The 20,267-nt window shown below is 43.5% G+C and overlaps 1 protein-coding gene and 1 pseudogene across 2 annotated transcripts in view; both read left to right on the plus strand.

Annotated features, from left to right (window-relative positions):
- Positions 1-20,267, plus strand: part of cep112 (centrosomal protein 112) — a gene marked incomplete at both ends in the record, with an annotated part of 95,387 nt that overhangs the window by 63,118 nt on the left and 12,002 nt on the right. The window lies entirely within an intron of this gene.
- LOC308283993 (E3 ubiquitin/ISG15 ligase TRIM25-like) lies at positions 8,070-9,745 on the plus strand (annotated as a pseudogene). The gene has a single exon. The product of its transcript is annotated as an E3 ubiquitin/ISG15 ligase TRIM25-like (transcript).

The following is a 20,267-nucleotide window of genomic DNA, read 5'->3' on the forward strand; positions in this document are numbered from 1 at the left end:
TTTTTTAAGTGTCCAAATGAATTCCAAATATTATCAAATGATCTCGCGGCACCCCTGGACTGCCATCACGGCACCCCAGGGTGCTCCGTCACCCACTTTGAAAACCCCTGTTCTAAACGCACTGTTGAGGAAACTTCTCTTCTCTTCTCTTCTCTTCTCTTCTCTTCTCTTCTCTTCTCTTCTCTTCTCTTCTCTTCTCTTCTCTTCTCTTCTCTTCTCTCCTCTTCTCTTCTCTCCTCTTCTCTTCTCTCTTCTCCATAGCTGCATCTGCAAACATTTACATCCAAACATCCATACGGTTTGCTGCTTACGCTGCAGGCCTGCATTCTAAAGAAGCTTCTTCCTGTGTGTGTGTGTGTGTGTGTGTTAATTATATCCGTTTACCTCAGAATACGGTATAGCCTAAATCATTGCTGTTACATAACAGCATTACTATATGTACTGACTATATGTTTGTCATGATCATAGCAGGCACATCAACCTGTTTTACACCAGAGGCTGTTTTCATTTTAAAGTTCTTCCTAGTTGTGGAGAATACAAATGAAATAGAGCAGCTATTCACAATCCTCTTATTGCAAGTGCCCCCCCCCCCCCCCAAATAATTGGCGAACACTAAGATTTGAATGAAAATATAACATTAATATTAAAAAACATTAATCAAAAAACAAAAACAAAATCATGGTATGCACTGGGTGAAAAGAGAGATTATCTGACATATACTGGTAGAGTATATGACAGTTTATTTACAGATATACTGGGCATATACCGACATTATTGGGTATATACCTTTTTAGGGATATTCTGGCATATTCCTCTGTATTCAGTGATAATCAGTGATATACTGCCCCCAGCTAGACAAAGGCACACCAGGGGGTCTGGTTCATTCCTTTCACCTACAAATTGACTATTTGTTTAAAGAAAGGGGAGGAGGGCAAACAGCCCCCCTCCCAAAAAGACAAATTTTAGTTTGCCTTGTATAAAGGGCTTAATTTTGTTTAGTTGTCATTGTGATACAGATGAATATGAACTTAAAGTATACTGCGTTAGATCCATTGATCCAAGCCGGAACTCAATCGCTGGATGGATCATTCAAATACACATGCATCTGGCCACGTGTTAAGAGCTCAGAACGATGTATGGTTGTGGACCACTGAACTAGAGACACCACACACTAAAGCTCATGTACAGTCTCAGACTGAAACACTATGCAGATGGCCCATCTTTCACTTGGCCTCTCCCTTCTGACTCGCTACAGCGAGAAGGTCCCGGGTTCAAACCCCTGGGCAGAGTGGCCTTCCAGCGTTGTTTTCTTTCCCCCTCCCACACCAAAAGGACATGAGAAGACATAGCGGTACGATACCATACTGCTGCCGGTTCCCTTGACCAACGGACCGACATCAGAGATGGAGTTGTCCCCCCGGCGCTGGGCTCTGCACTGTGGCTGATCAGCGCTCACTAACAACATGCGAACCCCAAAGCTTAGATAACCAAGTATAACTTACCCCATTTAGAACGGATACACATTATTGCGTATCATTATTTTATGCTTTAACTATTGAAAAATAGAAGATATACAAGCTCACAGCCGCGCTGCGAGCTTGTAGATCTGCTATTTTTTGAAAAAACGAATTTTGACCCGATTCTATAAGTGTCTTTTGAATCCTTCTAAGATTTTTTGAAAAACCCTATGTTTTATATGTCAGCAATCGTCAAAGAAAAGGTCCTTTTCACTTAACTAGAGCTCAGTTAGTCTGTTCTTGAGAGACTACTATGTCAGTGGTTCTCAAACCTTTTCATGTGAAGGACCCCCAAACTGATATTCATTTGGCCACGGACCCCCATCTAAAAATATTTAGTTCCAGGGACCACCCAGAAGCAAAATTTGAGTTACAAACGTTCGCTTTAAAAATAGATATATTCAAAGATTTGCACACATTTTCACGACTTTTTTCAAAAATAGCAGATCTACAAGCTCGCAGCGCGGCACTCGGTGCCGCGCTGTGAGCTTGTATATCTGCTATTTTTCACTGGTTAAAGCATTCAATAATTCTAGGCCCTAAATGGGTTAAAAAACCTAAAACTTTAATAAAAAAGTTCCTGTGCAGCCTCCGCTGTCTTCAGGTTTCCTGGCTGTGCTCTGGGTTCAAACAGGCTGAGCTGTGAAACCAGGGACGTGCTGGCCATTGGGAAAAGCGGGACAACTCCCGAACGGCCGTTTCATTCCCGGCCTGTCCAGCAGGGCTCCAGACTAACTTTTTTCACCTACGTCCCGGGACCGTCCCAGATACAAATTGAACCGTCCCCAAATGAATGTAATCCGTCCCAAAAAATAATAAAAATAATAATAAATTATTGCAGGCCTATTAGTATTACTATTATAATAATATTTATTATTATTGTTATTGTTGTTATATTGTTGTTGTTGTTGTTTTTGTTGTTGTTGCTGCTGGTGAAATTGGCTTGACAATCCTTTCTATTTTTATACTGTCATTTGTGGCTTCTAAAAATCTTACCTCAGCCAGTTTGCTGGTGTGATTGTCATATACGGTAAACTAAAGAACCAATCATGCACGACTGTTGGAGGAATTACGGTAAAACTGGGTTTGTACTTTGTCCGTACGAACGTGTTGCGCGCTAATCTACAACCCTACAACTACGCGCATCCTCAGGGCTTTGAGGGCTTTTAGATCGTCTATATGCTCACCGCACCGCACAACACCGTCGTACTGAAAGAAGTATAACCAGTGCCATCCACGCTTCATCGAGTGAAGAGTGCAGACGCGTGCAGTCTGCTCTGTGCTTCACAGCAAGCGATTCAGATGAACTGCTGCCGAAATAGAGTTATTTATTATGAGTGGACCGGTTGTTTTTGAGAGTTTTAGAGACACTACTGGACTGGAGAAAATAAGCTGCCACACGGCACGGGAACTTTGTAAAATGAATGCCAGCTTGCACGGCTCACGGCTGGTTGTGATGAAGTTGATTAGACGATTAGACGAACATATTCACGTGACATAACGTCTTGTAATTGGGAATATAGGCTATAGGTTTATAGAGATGACAAAAGTTAAACAAACCGTTGATTTAATTACAATGTGTCCTACTCCAATATCTAAACAACTGCTCGTGCTGCTCACTAAACGTAGGCTATGTGTCTGTGCTTGGTGCATTGACAGTGTTCCGTTTTACATTTTCATTAATAATCACAATCCAAATCATATAACGTTACTCTTTATGAGGCGAAGCAGGGGGCGGGGATGCTAAGATTTATCTCTCAGCCACAGCTTGTAGATCGGCTATTTTCCACTAGTTGTAACCCAGACAGTCTGTTCTCTGCCTCATTCTGCTAGTTAATCTCTTCAAATTGCGCAGCATTTTAGCAACTAAGTACCTGAAAAGGATGATCAGCACTGCCTGTGGTAACTTCTTAAACATTCTGTTTACATCATAGCCTATTCATTTTCTGTGAGTCTCATGCTGCGAGTTTGCACACCATGGTTTGAGCAGTGACATTGATATGCGCCGTTGGCTCAAAAAAATCCTCTACGTCCCGAATGCGTCCCAGGGGAGATTCATTTGCGTCCCGAACACATATATTTAAGTCCCTGGGACGTAGGGATGCCGTTAGTCTCGAGCCCTGCTGTCCAGGCCGGCCATTAGGAAAAAAAATAAAAAATAAAATGTCAGCCTTCGTTCCATTTTGGGGGCTGGGCGGCCATACAAAGTAAATCGTCACTGTCGGGCAGAAACCTCGTATCTCCAAGTTTCAAATTTATACATTTTTTCGCAAAGCAAAGAAAGCCCTGCTTCATCACACAAGGCCGTCGCACAAAAGTAGTGAAAACAGCAGATCTACAAGCACACAACGCCTCGCGGTGCGAGGCGTTGTGTGCTTGTAGATCGGCTGTTTTCACTAGTTTAAATCATTTTTAAAATGATAAATACAAAACAAACGGTTTTGGACACACAAGATTTCCACCCGACAACGACGAAATATAACTCATGTACAGTAATTGGCCCACTGGCTTGTCACTTGTCATGATCTGAAATGGCAAATCTTTGAGTAGCAGCAGCGCTATAGAGAGAGATCTCTCTCTATAGCGCGCAATGAGGGCCTCTACAACTCTTTTTCCCGGGCTGAATCAGGGGCCCAGCACGTCCCTGTGTGAAACCCAGGAAGGAAGGGTCGTTGGCTTGACCGCCGTGACCCTGGTGGGAGGTTGTAGCAGCTTGGAGCGGTGCCAGACAGTAGATAGTGGATCAGAGGCAGCAGAGGTTGCTTTGGAAACCGTCTCAACTCTGGCACACACGTTATCAACACCACGGACGAGCCCTTGAGCAAGACACTGACTCAACCCCCCACCTCCAGTACAGGCCTCTGATCTGTGAACATGTACTGTACTGTACTGTACTGTACTGTACTGTACTGTACTGTACTGTACACGACCGCTACGAGGCTCTGAACATACAGTAACATACAGTGGGGGGTTGGTTTAGATGCATACTGTATATGAATATACAGCACAGTGAGTAGGCAGTGGCTCAGGGGTAGATAAACCGTCATTAGAATACGGAGGGTCCCCGAACGGTTCCCAGTTCAATCCCGGGCTCCCCCAGAGTTAGTGTTGAAGAGCCCTTGAGCAAGACTCTGAACCCCTAGTTGCTCCCGGTGAGCAGGTTGGTGCCTTGCATGGTTTCCTCTGCCATCGCTGTATGAATGTTTGTTGTGTGTGTGAATGGATGAATATAAGGAAATAAGAAAGAAATGAACAAATAAGAACTTTGTTCCAAAGATAAATTGATCCCGGCGGTTTTACTCATATGGATATGAAGCAACAGCTGACGGCGAGAAAACGTTAATGTCACTGCCGCCGAAATTAGTAAAAAAAAATCCAGAAAATGATCAAAATGAGTTTACTGACTGTCGTAAAAGATACAAAGCCACCTCCCCGACAATATCACAGAGACAGTTTGTTTATTTTTGGACCTCAATTCTTATATGAGACAATTTTAAGAAGGCTATTCTCCGCGACCTGAGGACTTTGGTACTCTACATGTGAACATACAGAACAGTGTGGGCATGTACAGGGTACGGCAGCATTTGAATTGAAACACACAACACATAAAAATTATGATATGTTGAAACTACATGAATCTGGTAGACATACTGTATATGCCAGGCTTACAATAAGGTCCTTTCACAACAAGACAGCTGCAGGCTACTGTACTGCATCACCCTGGTGTACTCTGACCTGCAATAAAACAAAACATATTACGTTCATAAAACAATCTGTGTCAATGCCTTATCAACCTTTAAATGAGCCTATGAATTCATACAGTATCTGATATGCAGCACTCCATAGGTCACTGATAAAACACATTGCATTCTGTTATAAATATGGACTCAAGGTTGAATGTTTCACTGTTACATTAAAATCATAAAACATTTCATTACATATGGAGGTATGCAGGCATGTACTAAAATGGTAAACATTAATTACTGTTAATCGTATTAGGGTTAAATCAATTTGTTTCAAAACTATTAACATATGGCAACCTTTTAGAATGCAGATTAGTTTTTTGTTGGGGGGGGGGGGGTCATTTTGTTTTGCTTTGAGGACTTCGAGGGCCAAATTGAGATGGTAAAGGACCGCGTCTGAACCCCGGGCCGTATGTTGCCCATGTGTGGGCTAGTAGCACAGTGAACCGTCACCTGGTGGTCAAATCTAGGATTTTAATACTTAAGGGCAACACACCGGACGCGTAGGCGGCGCGGAGGCGGCGCGGAAGCAGCGTGTCAAAACATACGGCCCCATTATTTTCATTGAACTAACCCACACCGGCGGCGCCAGACGCGTGCAGCCGCGGGTCTGCCGCCTCGCCTGCCGCGCCGATACGCTGCTGTTCTATTTTTCCAGCGTTGCCGCGTGGTGAACATGTTCTCCCATGGTTCTCCCCACCGGGGGAAATGGATGTGCTGTGTGGCAGCGCGCTGCATCCAGTTGGTGTTACCGCACGGCACTTCACGTGTGTCGATACCGCGACGCGACGCTGCTCATCCGCCCGCGTCCAGTGTGTGCTCCCCCTTACACATTTAAGGCGCTACGGAGCAGGTTTCTACCACTTGAAACCCCAGACATTCAATGTCATTTTGATTATGCTTGTACTTCTTGGTTCTCCAGCATATCAATGTCTCTAAATACTGAGTTTCAGACCTCCCATGACCCACCTAATTCCAACACACTTTGCCAGTTTGGGATGGCTCAGGGTAGAAGACAGTGTTCAGCAAATATCAATGGCATTCGTATTCAAGATACTCAGATACTCAAAAGGACAGTAGCGGTGGATATTGGCAAGAATCTCACAATGCAATACTTATCACGATACTTTGGTCACGATGCAATAGTATCACGATATATTGGGAATCTTTGCGATACGATACTATCACAATACTATTGCGATATATCAGCTTTAAAAGCTGAAGGCGCTGCTCTAATGTCGTTGTTTTCATTGTTCGCAGCCATTTTCTCGAGAGACCTCACTCACTGAACCGTGGGAAGGGGAAGTAGCTACTATAGTAAAGTGACATCTAGAGGCAGTGGATTGTCAGGACCGGACTTCTACCATTGGTTCCTATGCATGGGAACATATTTTATTTTCCTCAAAGTATTGCGATAATAAACTATTGCAATGTATTGCCGTATCGATTATATTGCCCACCCCTAAAGGACAGTGGCCTCAATACCTGGTTGACACCCACAGCCACAACATCAGAGGGGGCACCCACGATTTGGTACCACCAAATTTAGAACAAACATGGAGAGATTATCCATTTTACTGCTCTAGCACCATAATGTGGAATGATAACCAATCAAAGATGTAAATCATCACAGCAACAAATTTAACCTGCTGTTAAACCTGTGATGTGACCATAAAGTTGTACCTTCACTGTGTCAGAGCAACACACTGTCCTTAGTGAATACTGCAGGCTACCTACAGTATCATATTATTTATGGATTGTGTGTGTAAGTGATGTTGTTCAGTAAAAGTAGTATTAATGGCTTGTGTGCTTGTATGTGCCTCGATGAGGTGTGTTGTATAGTGTAGTTGCTTAACCCTGGTAATTGACATTATCGAAACGAAGCAGATAAAAGTGCCACACTTTTTTTAGGCTTCTTTAGGACCTAACAATGGACTTTAGCCTTGGGTACCAAACTTTATTTTGAAAATTACCCATAGAATCATCCATATCAAGTTGGGCTCCCATCGACTTTCTATACAGGAGGAAAATACCCAGAAAAGATCTGCTTTAAGTAGGATGTGAGGGGTCTAACTAGGGGTTTGTCATGATTCTGAATCCATTGCAAGCATTTGTTTTGCACAAAACACTTTCCTTTGGCTAGAAATGGCCCCCCAAAACACCCCAAAAAAACTGTGAAAAGTGATGACTCATCACTAAACCATCGTTTTGTGGGGCCATTTCTAGGCCAAGGAAAGTTTTTGCAATGGATTCAAAATCATGACAAACCCCTAGTTAGACCCCTCACATCCTACTTAAAGCAGATTTTTTTTCTGGGTATTTTCCTCCTGTATAGAACATCGATGGGAGCTCAACTTGATATGGATAATTCTATGGGTAATTTTCAAAATAAAGATTGGTATCCAAGGCTAAAATCCAGCCTAAAAAAAGGTTTGGCGCTTTAATCCGCTTCGTTTTGATAATTTTGTTAATACAACCCACTAGTAGTATCTGTGCACCGGTTGTGGACAGTCCAGGTAGCTGTACAGTCATGGCTGCTGCAAAGTCTGAATGTCTTACCTGCACCCAAGCTTTTAATAAAGAACTTTGAACCTCGCCAGCAGAGTGTCAGCAGATTCCTGCCAAGCCTTTTTCTTATCAGCCCAATAAAAGGGACAAGGGTCAGTGTGGCTTGTCTTTATGAACCAACCAGAAAGGAGCTCTCATCTCATGTGACCTATGAGGACATCAAACCAAACTACACTCCATCAGTTAGTCATACAGACAGACAGACAGACATACAGACAGACAGACATACAGTCGTACTGAAATGGCGCAGCAGGGAGTTCAACTGGATCGGGAACAGTTGTGTTGTTCTATCTGTCTGGATCTCCTGAAGGATCCAGTGACTGTTCCCTGTGGACACAGCTACTGCAGGAGGTGTATCGAGGGCTTCTGGGAGCAGGATAATCAGAGAGGGAGGTTCAGCTGTCCACAGTGCAGACACACCTTCATCCCAAGACCTGTTCTGAAGAAGAACACCATGTTGGCTGAGGTGGTGGAGAGCCTGAAGAAGACAGGACTCCAAGATGCTCCTCCTGATCACTGCTACGCTGGACCTGGAGATGTGGCCTGTGATGTCTGCACTGGGAGGAGACTGAAAGCTGTGAAGACTTGTCTTCAGTGTCTGGTGTCCTACTGTGACCCTCACCTCCAGCCTCACTATCAGTTTCCTGCCTTTAAGAAACACAAGCTGGTCAAAGCCTCCAGCCAGCTTCAGGAGAACATCTGTGCTCGTCACAACAAGGTCAGAGAGATTTTCTGTCGTACCGATAAGCAGTGTATCTGTTATCTGTGCTCCATGGATGAACACAAAGGTCATAATACGATCTCAGTTGAAGCAGAACGGACTGAGAGACAGAAAGAGCTCGGTTCGAGTCTGCAGAAGATCCAGAAGAGAATCCATGTTTTTTCTGGAGAGAGAGAAAGAGAGAGAAAGACGTGAAGGTTCTTCACCAGGAGGTGGAGTCCATCAAGCACTGTGCTGACAGAGCAGTGGAGGACAGTGACACCATCTTCACTGAGCTCATCTCTTCCATGGAGAGAAGAGGATCTGAGGTGAGGCAGCAGATCAGAGAGCAGCAGGAACGTCAAGTGAGCGGCGCCGAAGAAGTGAGGAGGCGAGTGGAGCAGGAGCTCTCTGAACTGAGGAGGAGACATGCTGAGCTGCAGCAGCTGTCACTCACAGAGGATCACATCCACTTTCTACAGCGTTTCACCTCCTCTCTCTCAAGGATCAGTGAATCTACACACCCAGTCAGCAGCCACATCCGTCCTCTGAGATACTTTGAAGATGTGACCGCGGCCATGTCCAAGATGAGGGACAATATTGAGGACATTCTTACAGTGGAAGGGACAAACGTCTCAGAGACAGTGAACAGAGTGGATGTTTTACTGTCAACACGACCAGAGCCCAAGACCAGAGCTGAGTTCTTACGATATTCACATCCAATCACACTGGATCCAAACACTGCTCATCAACACCTGTCTCTGTCTAAAGAGAACAGGAAGGTAACACTGATGGACAATGCACAATCATATCCTGATCACCCAGAGAGATTCACTGGATGTGCTCAGGTTCTGAGTAGAGAAGCTCTGACTGGACGCTGTTACTGGGAGGCAGAGTGGAGTGGAGGCAGGGTTGATATAGCAGTCTCTCATGAATGTTTATTTGGATCCATTGATAAATCATGGTCTTTAGTGTGTACCAAACAAGGTTATCAGTTCAGACACAGAGACAGTAGAACTCACCTCCCAGGCCGTGTCTCCTCCAGAGTAGGAGTGTACGTGGACCACGGTGCAGGTACTCTGTCCTTCTACAGAGTGTCTGCAGACACCATGACTCTCCTTCACACAGAACACACCACCTTCACACACAACCTCCATGCTGGACTTGGGCTTTATGGTTCATCTGGAGCCACTGCTGAGTTGTGTGACCTCAACTAGATCACACTGCTGTTTTCTCTCATGTCATGAGTCAATAATGGTTCCTTTATTGTTTTATTGTCTTTCTCTCAGCCTGCTTTGTGAGCAGGCTGTGTAATGTGATAACAGTAAATTTACCCCCATTGATTCCGGATGGTGACCCGTTTCGAAACGGGTCACCATCCGGAATCAATGGGGGTAAATTTACTCGAATCAAATTTTTGTCTTAGGAATGTGACAAAAACCAAAAAATATTATTGAACTCTACTCTCCATGGCATGACTAATCAATAGAAAAAAAGTCATTTTGGGGGTGAACTACTCCTTTAAACATCTATTTTTATGACTATCTTTTATTCATACACCTTGGTTCCATATGTCTTGTTAACCTATGGTGTAATCATTACTCTATGGATTTGATTCATGTTATCGATTTTATGTTTTCCATATTTCTTTTTATCGGAACAAACATTGACAAAATCAACTTGACAGACCTATATTATAATTCATTTATAATGTCATAACAAGTAACCAGGATGTTAATACTGTACAGGTAGAATAAATGTTAGTGTATGAGTGTACTGTATGTGTAGTGTTTTTATTATTGTTTTATGAGTGTACTTTATGTCTTTATACAGTATATGTCACTGGACACTGTAGAGTAGAACAGAGAGTCACTGAATGACATGCGAGTTATGGTGATGATCCAAGACACTGGTTCTCATTGACCTTTGCAGGCCGCAACCCCTCAAAATAATGATATTTGAACTGGGGACCCCCCAAAACTATCATATTATTTGAACTGGGGACCCCCCAAAACTATCATATTATTTGAACTGTGGAACCCCCAAAATAATCATCTGAACTGGGGAACCCCCACCCTGACAAGTAAGTTAGTTGAGGCATTGTTGATCTTCTGTTTTCTCTCAACCCTGTACAGCACTTTGGTCAGCTTCTATTGTTTGGAATTTGCCATATAAATAAAGTTTGATATAATTTGAATTGGTTTTATTTAGTTCGACTTCATTCTGCAGATAGATAATGTGAAAAGCTTCTAGATTTTCAGAATCTTTGCCTCTTTCTTATATTATTTAACAATTTGCCCAATGTTTGACAATTCTGTATATTACAGTTTGTTGATTACTTTTGATTCAGTTCTGGTCTTAGAACTCAGCAGTCCTAGAGTGGAGCCCATGAGCCTATTGATACTTAAACTATTTATTTTCAAATCTACAAAGTAACAGTAAAGTTTTAGCAAAAAAAATATATTTGCCTTTAAGATGTACAGTAGTGAGTAGAAGTAAAAGTATTGAAAATTAAAGTAAAAACCTCAAAAGTGTACACCACTGCATACAAATACCACGCAAGTGTCTTGTTGTCTTGCATCCAAATTAGGAAGAAAATATATAAATCGTGTCTCTCCTGTGACGCTGCATGGTAAGTCACAATTCTTTTTGTGACAAAGCATCAGTACATCAGTTTGGGGACAGCAGACCGACTTATCGGAGATGTCCACTGGTGAAAATCACAGATCAGTGTGTAAAACCACTATGACGACGTCAGACACCAGGCAGAAAGCCATGTGTGGTGTTTATTGCACAGCAATCTGATGGCTACTGATAGTAGCGTAGCGTGGGTGGGTGTGTCCACATGCTGTCTCTGACACCATGTGGACATTTAGGTGTTTTATACACAGTTCTGCAGTTGTGGATCCTCCTCCTCTGTGTGTTGGTTGAATCAGCTCAAATATTATGTCACTTTTGACAACTTGGTGGTTCACTGTTGGTAGTCTCTCTCTCTCTCTCTCTCTCTCTCTCTCTCTCTCTCTCTCTCTCTCTCTCTCTCTCTCTCTCTCTCTCTGCGTGCATGCGTGGTGTGTGAGCGGAGGGTGGCGTGGAGTGGTGTGGAGTGCGAGGTTCTACGGAGCGAGTGAGCTTGGTTTTCTATCTTTTCTATGTTTTTTCTGCCTTGTGTTCAGTTTGTAGGTTTTATTCACTAGTGTGTTTAAACCTGTGTTGGTTGCGGGGTTGTGGGACTGCTCCGCGCCGCAGCAGCAGCAGACGCTGCTGTCGGCGTCATGCTGTTCACAACACTCACAAGGAAACATGGCTTTAAGATCTCGCCAAGTTTTCCGTGCTCCGTGGAGGAGTGTAGTTTAGCGGTAGCGGCCGCGGTGGGGTCCGCGAGCGTTAAATCTGCTGCCAGAATGAATGGTGGCGTGGTGATCTTTGTGGATGAGGTGGATAAAGCGAACGTTGTCATTACAAACGGTATAGTAGTTAAAGACACGTTTGTGGCGGTAACGCCCCTCACTACACCAGCAAAGAAAGTTTTGCTGTCAAACGTACCCCCATTCATAGACGACGAGATGATTATTAAAGAGTTGTCTAGGTTTGGGAAAGTAGTGTCGCCCATTAAGAAGCTGCCTTCGGGCTGTAAATCACCTGCTTTGAAACATGTCGTCTCCCACAGGAGAATGCTACATATGGTCATGACTGATAGGAACCAAGAGCTTACTATTGCTTTCAAACTGAAAGTTGATGAGTTTGATTACACAATTTATGCAACAACAGAGAACATGAAATGTTTTGGCTGTGGGGAGGACACACATTTGGTCAGGTCCTGTCCTGAGAGGGACATTACTGCAGCTGGGACTAGTGTTAGAAAAAAGGCAAGGGGGGAGAATCCATGGGGGCAGGTGGGCACTGGGCAAGCAGGTGGAACTGGGGGAGAGGAAGGTGGGGGGGATGGAGAGAAGGTGCCTAGTGCTGCTGAACCTGAGGCAAGCCAAGAGAGCGTTATTTGTGCTCAAGAGGACAGTACTCCCACTGCTAGTCAGGTGGAGGGGGGAGGAGGTCTGGTTGTTGAAGTTGATATGGGAGAGGAGGAGGAGAAGTTAAAGGTAGGGAGACAGAAAAGAAAGGCGAAAAGTCTAAATGGGTCTCAAGCCAAAAAGGTGACAGCTGAAGAGATACAAAGTGATTCTGACTTGGATTGGGAAAGTGATGATGCAGGTGTTTATGAGCTGTCGGAAATGAAACAGTTTCTACAGAAAACTAAAAATGAAAGATTTTTGAAAATTGAAAAGCATTTCCCTAGAAAACAGATGTTTGTGAAATCAGCCAAATTAAATATGAAGAAAAGGGCACAGGGGGCTCTCACTGACCAAGAGATTTGCAGGTTGAAAAAAATGATTACAAAAGTTAATCTAGAGTTGAATGATGACACTGGAAAAAATGCATCTTAATTTTGTTGTCATGTTCATGAATTGTTTGGTGCTGTGGTGTGGATCTTTCTCTGCGCTGAGTCCTCTTTTTCACGTAGCCTTGTTTTTTGATGGACATGAAGATGCTCGGTGGGCAATGTTTGACTGGACAATGGTGCAGACCGCTGCATGCCAATACTGTTTCAAGGAAGAGCCTCTGGGTGGTGGAGCCAGGATGGACTCGTAATACAGTCCAACATGAGACATCACTCATAGACTGTGTGCCACGGGCCACTGGAGTGGTTATTGCAAACGCAAAGAAGGGCCTCTGGTTGGAGGGGCCAGGACGGACTCATAAAGCAGTCCAACATCAGACTTCACTCAAAGACTGTGTGCCACGGGCCACTGGAGTGGATATTTCAAATGCAAAGAGACTGTTGGATGTAGCTGGTCAAAGTATAGTGGAGGAGCGAGCAGCTGATCTGTTGGGGTCGCTAAGATCAGCTTGCTGTGTGGACGGCTCTTTAATGGTGGAGGAGCGGGCAGCTGATCGGTTGGGGTCGCTAACATCAGTTTGCTGTGTGGGCTCTTTGAGACAATGGACAAGAACGCTGTCTGCGGATGATACGGAACTTGTAAGGAGTTCAGATGGGGAGAACCTTTTCCCTGAGTTGGAAATGTGTTTTGACTCAAAAGGCTACTCTGAAAATCTGATAGAACTAAGACGGCATCAAAGCATTGCCATGCACTGTAATGTTGCAAGTTTGTGGTGTCCAGGACATTATTGGAACCGGGCTGGGTGCGGAGGAGGACTCGGTGCAGGGAGGGAGCTTAGAGGTCCCAGCGTTGAACAATTTGTTTTTTATTTGAACTGTTTAAAAAAGAAGAAAGGAAAAAGAAAAAAAAGGAAAAATGTAAAATCTCTTGTTTTTAAGTAAAAAAAATGACTGGAGCATTTTTGTTTAATTGCAATACTTTATGCGAGATGAATGTAATTGATAGTATTGTCTAAATAAAAGGGTTTTTTAAAAGTCAAAAAAGTCTCTCTCTCTCTCTCTCTCTCTCTAGGGACAGAGGATGAAAAACATTTCTATTTTATTTAATTCTTTCTCTCTTCTTCTTCAGAGGGCCGTTGGATATTTCAGTTTTGCATTTCTCTCTTTTATGTGCTTTGTGTGTCTTTTCCCCCCTCCTTTATGTATTTATTATTTTCTTTCCAGGCCTCTTTGATGTGTCGCTGGATTCCTTATCTTTACTGTGTGTGTGTGTGTGTGTGTGTGTGTGTGTGTGTGTGTGTGTGTGTGTGTGTGTGTGTGTGTGTGTGTGTGTGTGTGTGTGTGTGTGTGTGTGTGTCTGTGTGTGTGTGTGTGTGTGTGCGCGTCTGTGTGCGTGCGTGCGTGCGTGCGTGCGTGCGTGCGTGCGTGTGTGTGTGCATTCCAGTGTGTGTCTGTCTGTTTGGCACAAATAACACCTTATTACAGCCTGTATTATTCCTAAATACCAAAGTCCACAAAAAAAGGCCTGTTTATGAAAGCAATTAAAATCATGCACTTTGAATTGCATTGCTCTCTGTGTATGTACTGTATGTTTAGTAAACAGTAAAATAACAAGTAAAATAATAAGTATAACTGTTATACTTTCACAGGAGGACTTTGCCACTTTTCAACCTATCTTCATACAATAGGTCCTAACTAATGTTCATAATAAAATTGCAAAAATAAAATCTACTCGGTCCATGTCTCTTAGGAGAGCTGTGGGAAGTTCAAAAATCCATAGTCTTGTGACATCATCGTTTGACAGATTTATTTTTTAAACAATATTTTTGAAAAAATATATATATATTTTTAGATTTTTATTATCGCGAGAACAGCTTCGTAAAATTGCATCTTTTCAGGAATAGAAAGCCTGCATTTTCTATTAGCTTGGATTCCCCATTGATGATGTCACAAGACAAGACTATGGATTTCTGAACTTCCCACAGCTCTCCTAAGAGACTTGGACCGAGTAGATTATTTTTTGTGCAATTTTATTATGAACATTAGTGAGGACCTATTATATGAAGATAGGTTGAAAAGTGGTGAAGCAATCCTTTAAGTGCAAATGGAGCTAAATGGACCCATAATATACTCTCTGTCAGTGTCTGTGCGTGCGTGTGTGCATGGGGCGGCAGTGGCTCAGGAGGTAGAGCGGCCGATTGGGAACCAGGAAGGTTCCCAGTTCGATCCCGGGCTCCCCCAGAGTTAGTGTTGAAGAGTCCTTGAGCAAAACTCTGAACCCCTAGTTGCTCCTGGTGAGCAGGTTGGTGCCTTGCATGGTTTCCTCTGCCATCGGTAGGGATGGAGCTCGTTATTATTATTTCATTGATAATGAACACTTATCGATCCTGCTTATTGAGCCGAGCTTTTATCGAGCTCACTATTGAGCGTTTTCTAATATTTGGTGGAAAGGTTTGAGATGATAAATTCTGAACAGAACTGGTATCTTTTTATATTGGCCAGTTGTTGTGTGTCTGTGGCTCCACCATCATCTATAAAGATGACAATTAAAGTTATACTATGTAACTTTTTTTATAAAACATATCTTAAAATTGTCCTAACTATTAAATCTCTAAAGTTTTAGAACCCCCACTCCGTTAATTTCAGCCCCAAAAGCCTTTTCTTTATGTCTATCTATCTATCTACATAGCTGTGACAGGGGCTGTATTTCCCGGCAAAATGATGTCATCTCCCACATGATAAACTACCGGCCAATCACAGCGAGTCTTGCTGTCTCTAAAGGAAGTAGCTTCCCTCAGCAACTGTGTTTACATTGGTGAAGGAATCTTGCCTGCTACTCCCTCAATCCTGGTCTAAAAATGACGGGAGACGGCTCTACGGATGCGTATCGGCGAGGCGGAGGTGCTCACGGCGGCCGCGGTGGTCCGCGGACCCCCGGTCCGGTGGTCTGCGGCGACTCCGGCCGAAAAAAGCAATACCGCTACTGACCACTAGTTGAGCAGCTTCCACAGTACAGCTTTAAGTAACAAATCTTATCACCAGTACTCCCTAATCGGGAGATAAGCGACCGTTGGTCGCTTATCTCCACAAATAGGCCAAAAGTTTGTTTTACCAATTATCAAGACATACGGGCAGTTGACAGTTTGCCATGGTTACTCATTGAAGTTGAATCTCCATATATGGAGATAACCTACGCATCACACTAAGTCTGACCTCACCAGCCCATATTTGGGCATGAGCAACTTATGTCTCCATATATGGAGATATGATGACATCACACAGTCCTCAGCCGATGATGTGGCGTGATGTCATACAATACACAAACGAGCCCTACAGTATAAAGGGGCAATTCTTGCCAGGAAAGAAGCATTTCTTCGACTCAGACCTTATCGCCAGGGTTGGCTTATAGCAGCTGTCGGTAGGACCATATATGGATTCTGTTAGTGTGGATCTCCTAACAGGGCATCATCTGGGATACAATCCCTTTTATGCCCATATATGGAGATCCCTAACAGAATCCCTTTCATGCCCATATATGGAGATCCCTAACAGAATCCCTTTTATGCCCATATATGGAGATCCCTAACAGCATCCCTTTTATGCCCATATATGGAGATCACTAACAGCTAACAGAATCCCTTTTATGCCCATATATGGAGATCCCTAACAGAATCCCTTTTATGCCCATATATGGAGATCCCTAACAGAATCCCTTTTATGCCCATATATGGAGATCCCTAACAGAATCCCTTTTATGCCCATATATGGAGATCCCTAACAGAATCCCTTGTATGCCCATATATGGAGATCCCTAACAGAATCCCTTTTATGCCCATATATGGAGATCCCTAACAGAATCCCTTTTATGCCCATATATTATGGAGAAATCCCTGCTCTGAGTATCTGACATCAGTGTGATGTCACCTGTTTATGCCCATATATGGAGATCCCTGCTCTGCGTATCTGGTTGCTATGGTAAACAGTTGGTTGCTAGGGTAAAAAAACATGGTTGCTATGGTAAACAGTTGGTTGCTAGGGTAAATAGTTGGTTGCTAGGGTAAAACCATGGTTGCTAAGGTGGTTGCTAACGTACACTAACAGACCAGCAACAACAGACTGTTGCCACAGCAACGTACACAAAGGTTTGTGTACACATGTGGTGTGATGTCATACTGATGCGGAGATATGAGCAGAGCAAAGGTGTGACGTGTGACGTGTGACGGACGGACGGACGGCCGGTGGAGGTTTTCATAGTAAACTGCTCCCTGACGGTCGCAATTAAATATCATTAAAACAATCATTCATTAGTCAATCAATTCATTCATAACTGTTAAATGGCTTTATTTTATGAATAGTACCGTAATAATGTCTTGATCGCCTCTTGTCTTGATTGTTTAAACATGACGTCACGCTGTGCTCGATAACAGGCTTGATAAGCCCAAAGCTTATTGATACCGGGTACTCAATAAATGTATCGAGTTTGTAGCGGGCCCTTGTTTCGAGCTCCATTCCTAGCCATCGGTGTGTGAATGTGTGTGTGAATGTGTGTGTGAATGTGTGTGTGAATGTGTGTGTGAATGTGTGTGTGAATGTGTGTGTGAATGTGTGCGTGAATGTGTGTGTGAATGTGTGTGTGAATGTGTGTGTGTGAATGTGAGTGTGAATGTGTGTGTGAATGTGTGTGTGAATGTGTGTGTGTGTGAATGTGTGTGTGAATGTGTGTGAATGTGTGTGTGAATGTGTGTGTGAATGTGTGTGTGTGTGAATGTGTGTGTGAATGTGTGTGTGAATGTGTGTCTGAATGTGTGTGTGAATGTGTGTGTGAATGTGTGTGTGAATGTGTGTGTGTGAATGTGTGTGTGAATGTGTGTGTGTGTGTGAATGTGTGTGTGAATGTGTGTGTGAATGTGTGTGTGAATGTGTGTGTGTGAATGTGTGTGTGAATGTGTGTGTGTGAATGTGTGTGTGTGTGTGTGTGTGTGTGTGAATGTGTGTGTGAATGTGTGTGTGAATGTGTGTGTGTGTGTGTGTGAATGTGTGTGTGTGAATGTGTGTGTGAATGTGTGTGTGAATGTGTGTGTGAATGTGTGTGTGTGAATGTGTGTGTGAATGTGTGTGTGTGAATGTGTGTGAATGTGTGTGTGAATGTGTGTGTGTGAATGTGTGTGTGAATGTGTGTGTGAATGTGTGTGTGAATGTAATGCAGAATCTTTGTAAAGCGCCTTGGATAAAGGCGCTATATAAATGCACCATTTACCATTTTATTTACCACACGCGCTCGCACACGCACGCACGCACAAATACACACACACACACACACACACACACACACACACACACACACACACACACACACACACACACACACTGTATAGCGCTGTTAACTGGGGGCTGCTCTAACTTTTTCTTCGTTTTTGTCTGAGACGTCGATCCGCCAAAGTCGCCTCCAACTAACTCAAACTCTCAGGCAGAATCCCCTCATATCCATCAGTTTTTGTGTGAATTCACACCCTGATGTGTCACACTAGCCTCATGCGCAAGTAGCAATAATAACCGTGTTGCTGTACGAGGCGAAGTGAGCTTATAAACCTGATGTTTTTGCTAATTTGCTAACACTAACATTTTTATCCTGATAAAGTGACAGTTTTGGACGTGTGGGCTTTTTCCACCCGACAGAGACGTAGCAGCAGTCAATCACACGCAGACACCATGCCGTGCACACACACACACACGCACACGCATACCTCATCTACACTGGCATACGGTGGTATTCTTTCGTCTCTCAGCCGACACTGGCATATATTCATGTCACACACGTCGCCCAACTCTACTTTTAGCATCTCTCTCTCTCTCTCTCTCTCTCTCTCTCTCTCTCTCTCTCTCTCCCTCTCTCTCTCTCTCTCTCTCTCTCTCTCTCTCTCTCTCTCTCTCTCTCTCTCTCCCCACCCTTGGAAGTGGAGGGAAAAGTTTCACCACTATTTTTGTCGGTCGGTCGGTTTGTGTTTCTCTCTGTGTGTGTGCGTCATCCTTTGTGTCTGTCTGTGGCCTGCAGGCAGACACGCAACTAGACTGATTAATGATTACAGAGTAACACACACACACACACACACACACACACACACACACACACACACACACACACACGCGCGCGAGAAAATATGAAGACGAAAGACAGAAGAGAAACGATTTCTGATGTTGTTTGATGTCCGACATGAGAGAGACCAAAATGACAAAGAGAGGCTTCTTTCTTTCTTTCTTTCTTTCTTTCTTTCTTTCTTTCTTTCTTGCTTGCTTGCTTGCTTGCTTGCTTTCTGTTTCTGCGTTTTCTACTGCTGCTGCAGGATTTGTTAAACATGTCACTTTACTTAAAGCGCTCCAAGATATGCTGTAGCATAATGATTGATGTTTATATGACACTATTCCATTTCATTAACACATCTTGCATTAAAGTTGCCTAGAGGGCGGGTCGACGGTGAACCTTACAAACTCCAGACTTGCGAGAATCACTGTTGCTCCAATCTTGGCCAAAAAAAAACACTGTTCAGGGGGTATGTATGCCCCCGGGGACCACAAGCACACTGTTGGCAAACTCGACACACGTTCTGTTCATGAGGTCGGCTTTGAGAATAGTCAGGGGGGCCACGTGAGTGGACCAATGTCCAATCCTCACCAAAGTTGCCGTAACACAGGGTTAGGGCTGGACAACGTTGATGACATAGAGCAGTGGTGCCCAAAAGGATGGTGATCTACCAGTAGATCACCAAGGGTGTGCAGGTAGACCACATGACATGGCTCTAAAAATATATAATTAAAATATAAAAAAGAATATGCCAATATGACATCAAGAAGGGCCTGTCAGCTCCCTTCATGGCTTCTAAAGTAGGCAAAACTCCAACACAATGCTTTGTTCAAGAGTCAGTAGCAATACAAAGAACCCCAAAACCTACCACTTCCATACAGAATGGGATGAAGACATTTCCCCCCAGTATTTCCCATTTATTTCCCCCTTACAGTAAGTGTGTTTGTCTAAAATGTAACACCAGTGCTGCTATTCCAAAGCCTCCCTCAGGCCCTCAGCTAAAACATTTTGGATGGGTAGATCATGTCGAGCTAGTCATTTTAAAACGTAGATCTCACGTCAAAAATGTGTGTGCACCCCTGACATAGAGGGACACTATATACAGTATGTACTCCACACCCACAGAGGGCCACATTGCATATGCTGTCGGGCAGAAACCGCATATTTTTGTAACTTTTATGTGTTCTTAATGCCCAACTTCATATGTCCTATATCACACAAAAATAGCAAAAATCTACAGTGTGACACGTTTTGATCTTGTACA

This window comes from Nannobrachium achirus, assembly GCF_963921795.1.
Source record: "Nannobrachium achirus genome assembly, chromosome: 4".
Classification (NCBI taxonomy): domain Eukaryota; kingdom Metazoa; phylum Chordata; class Actinopteri; order Myctophiformes; family Myctophidae; genus Nannobrachium; species Nannobrachium achirus.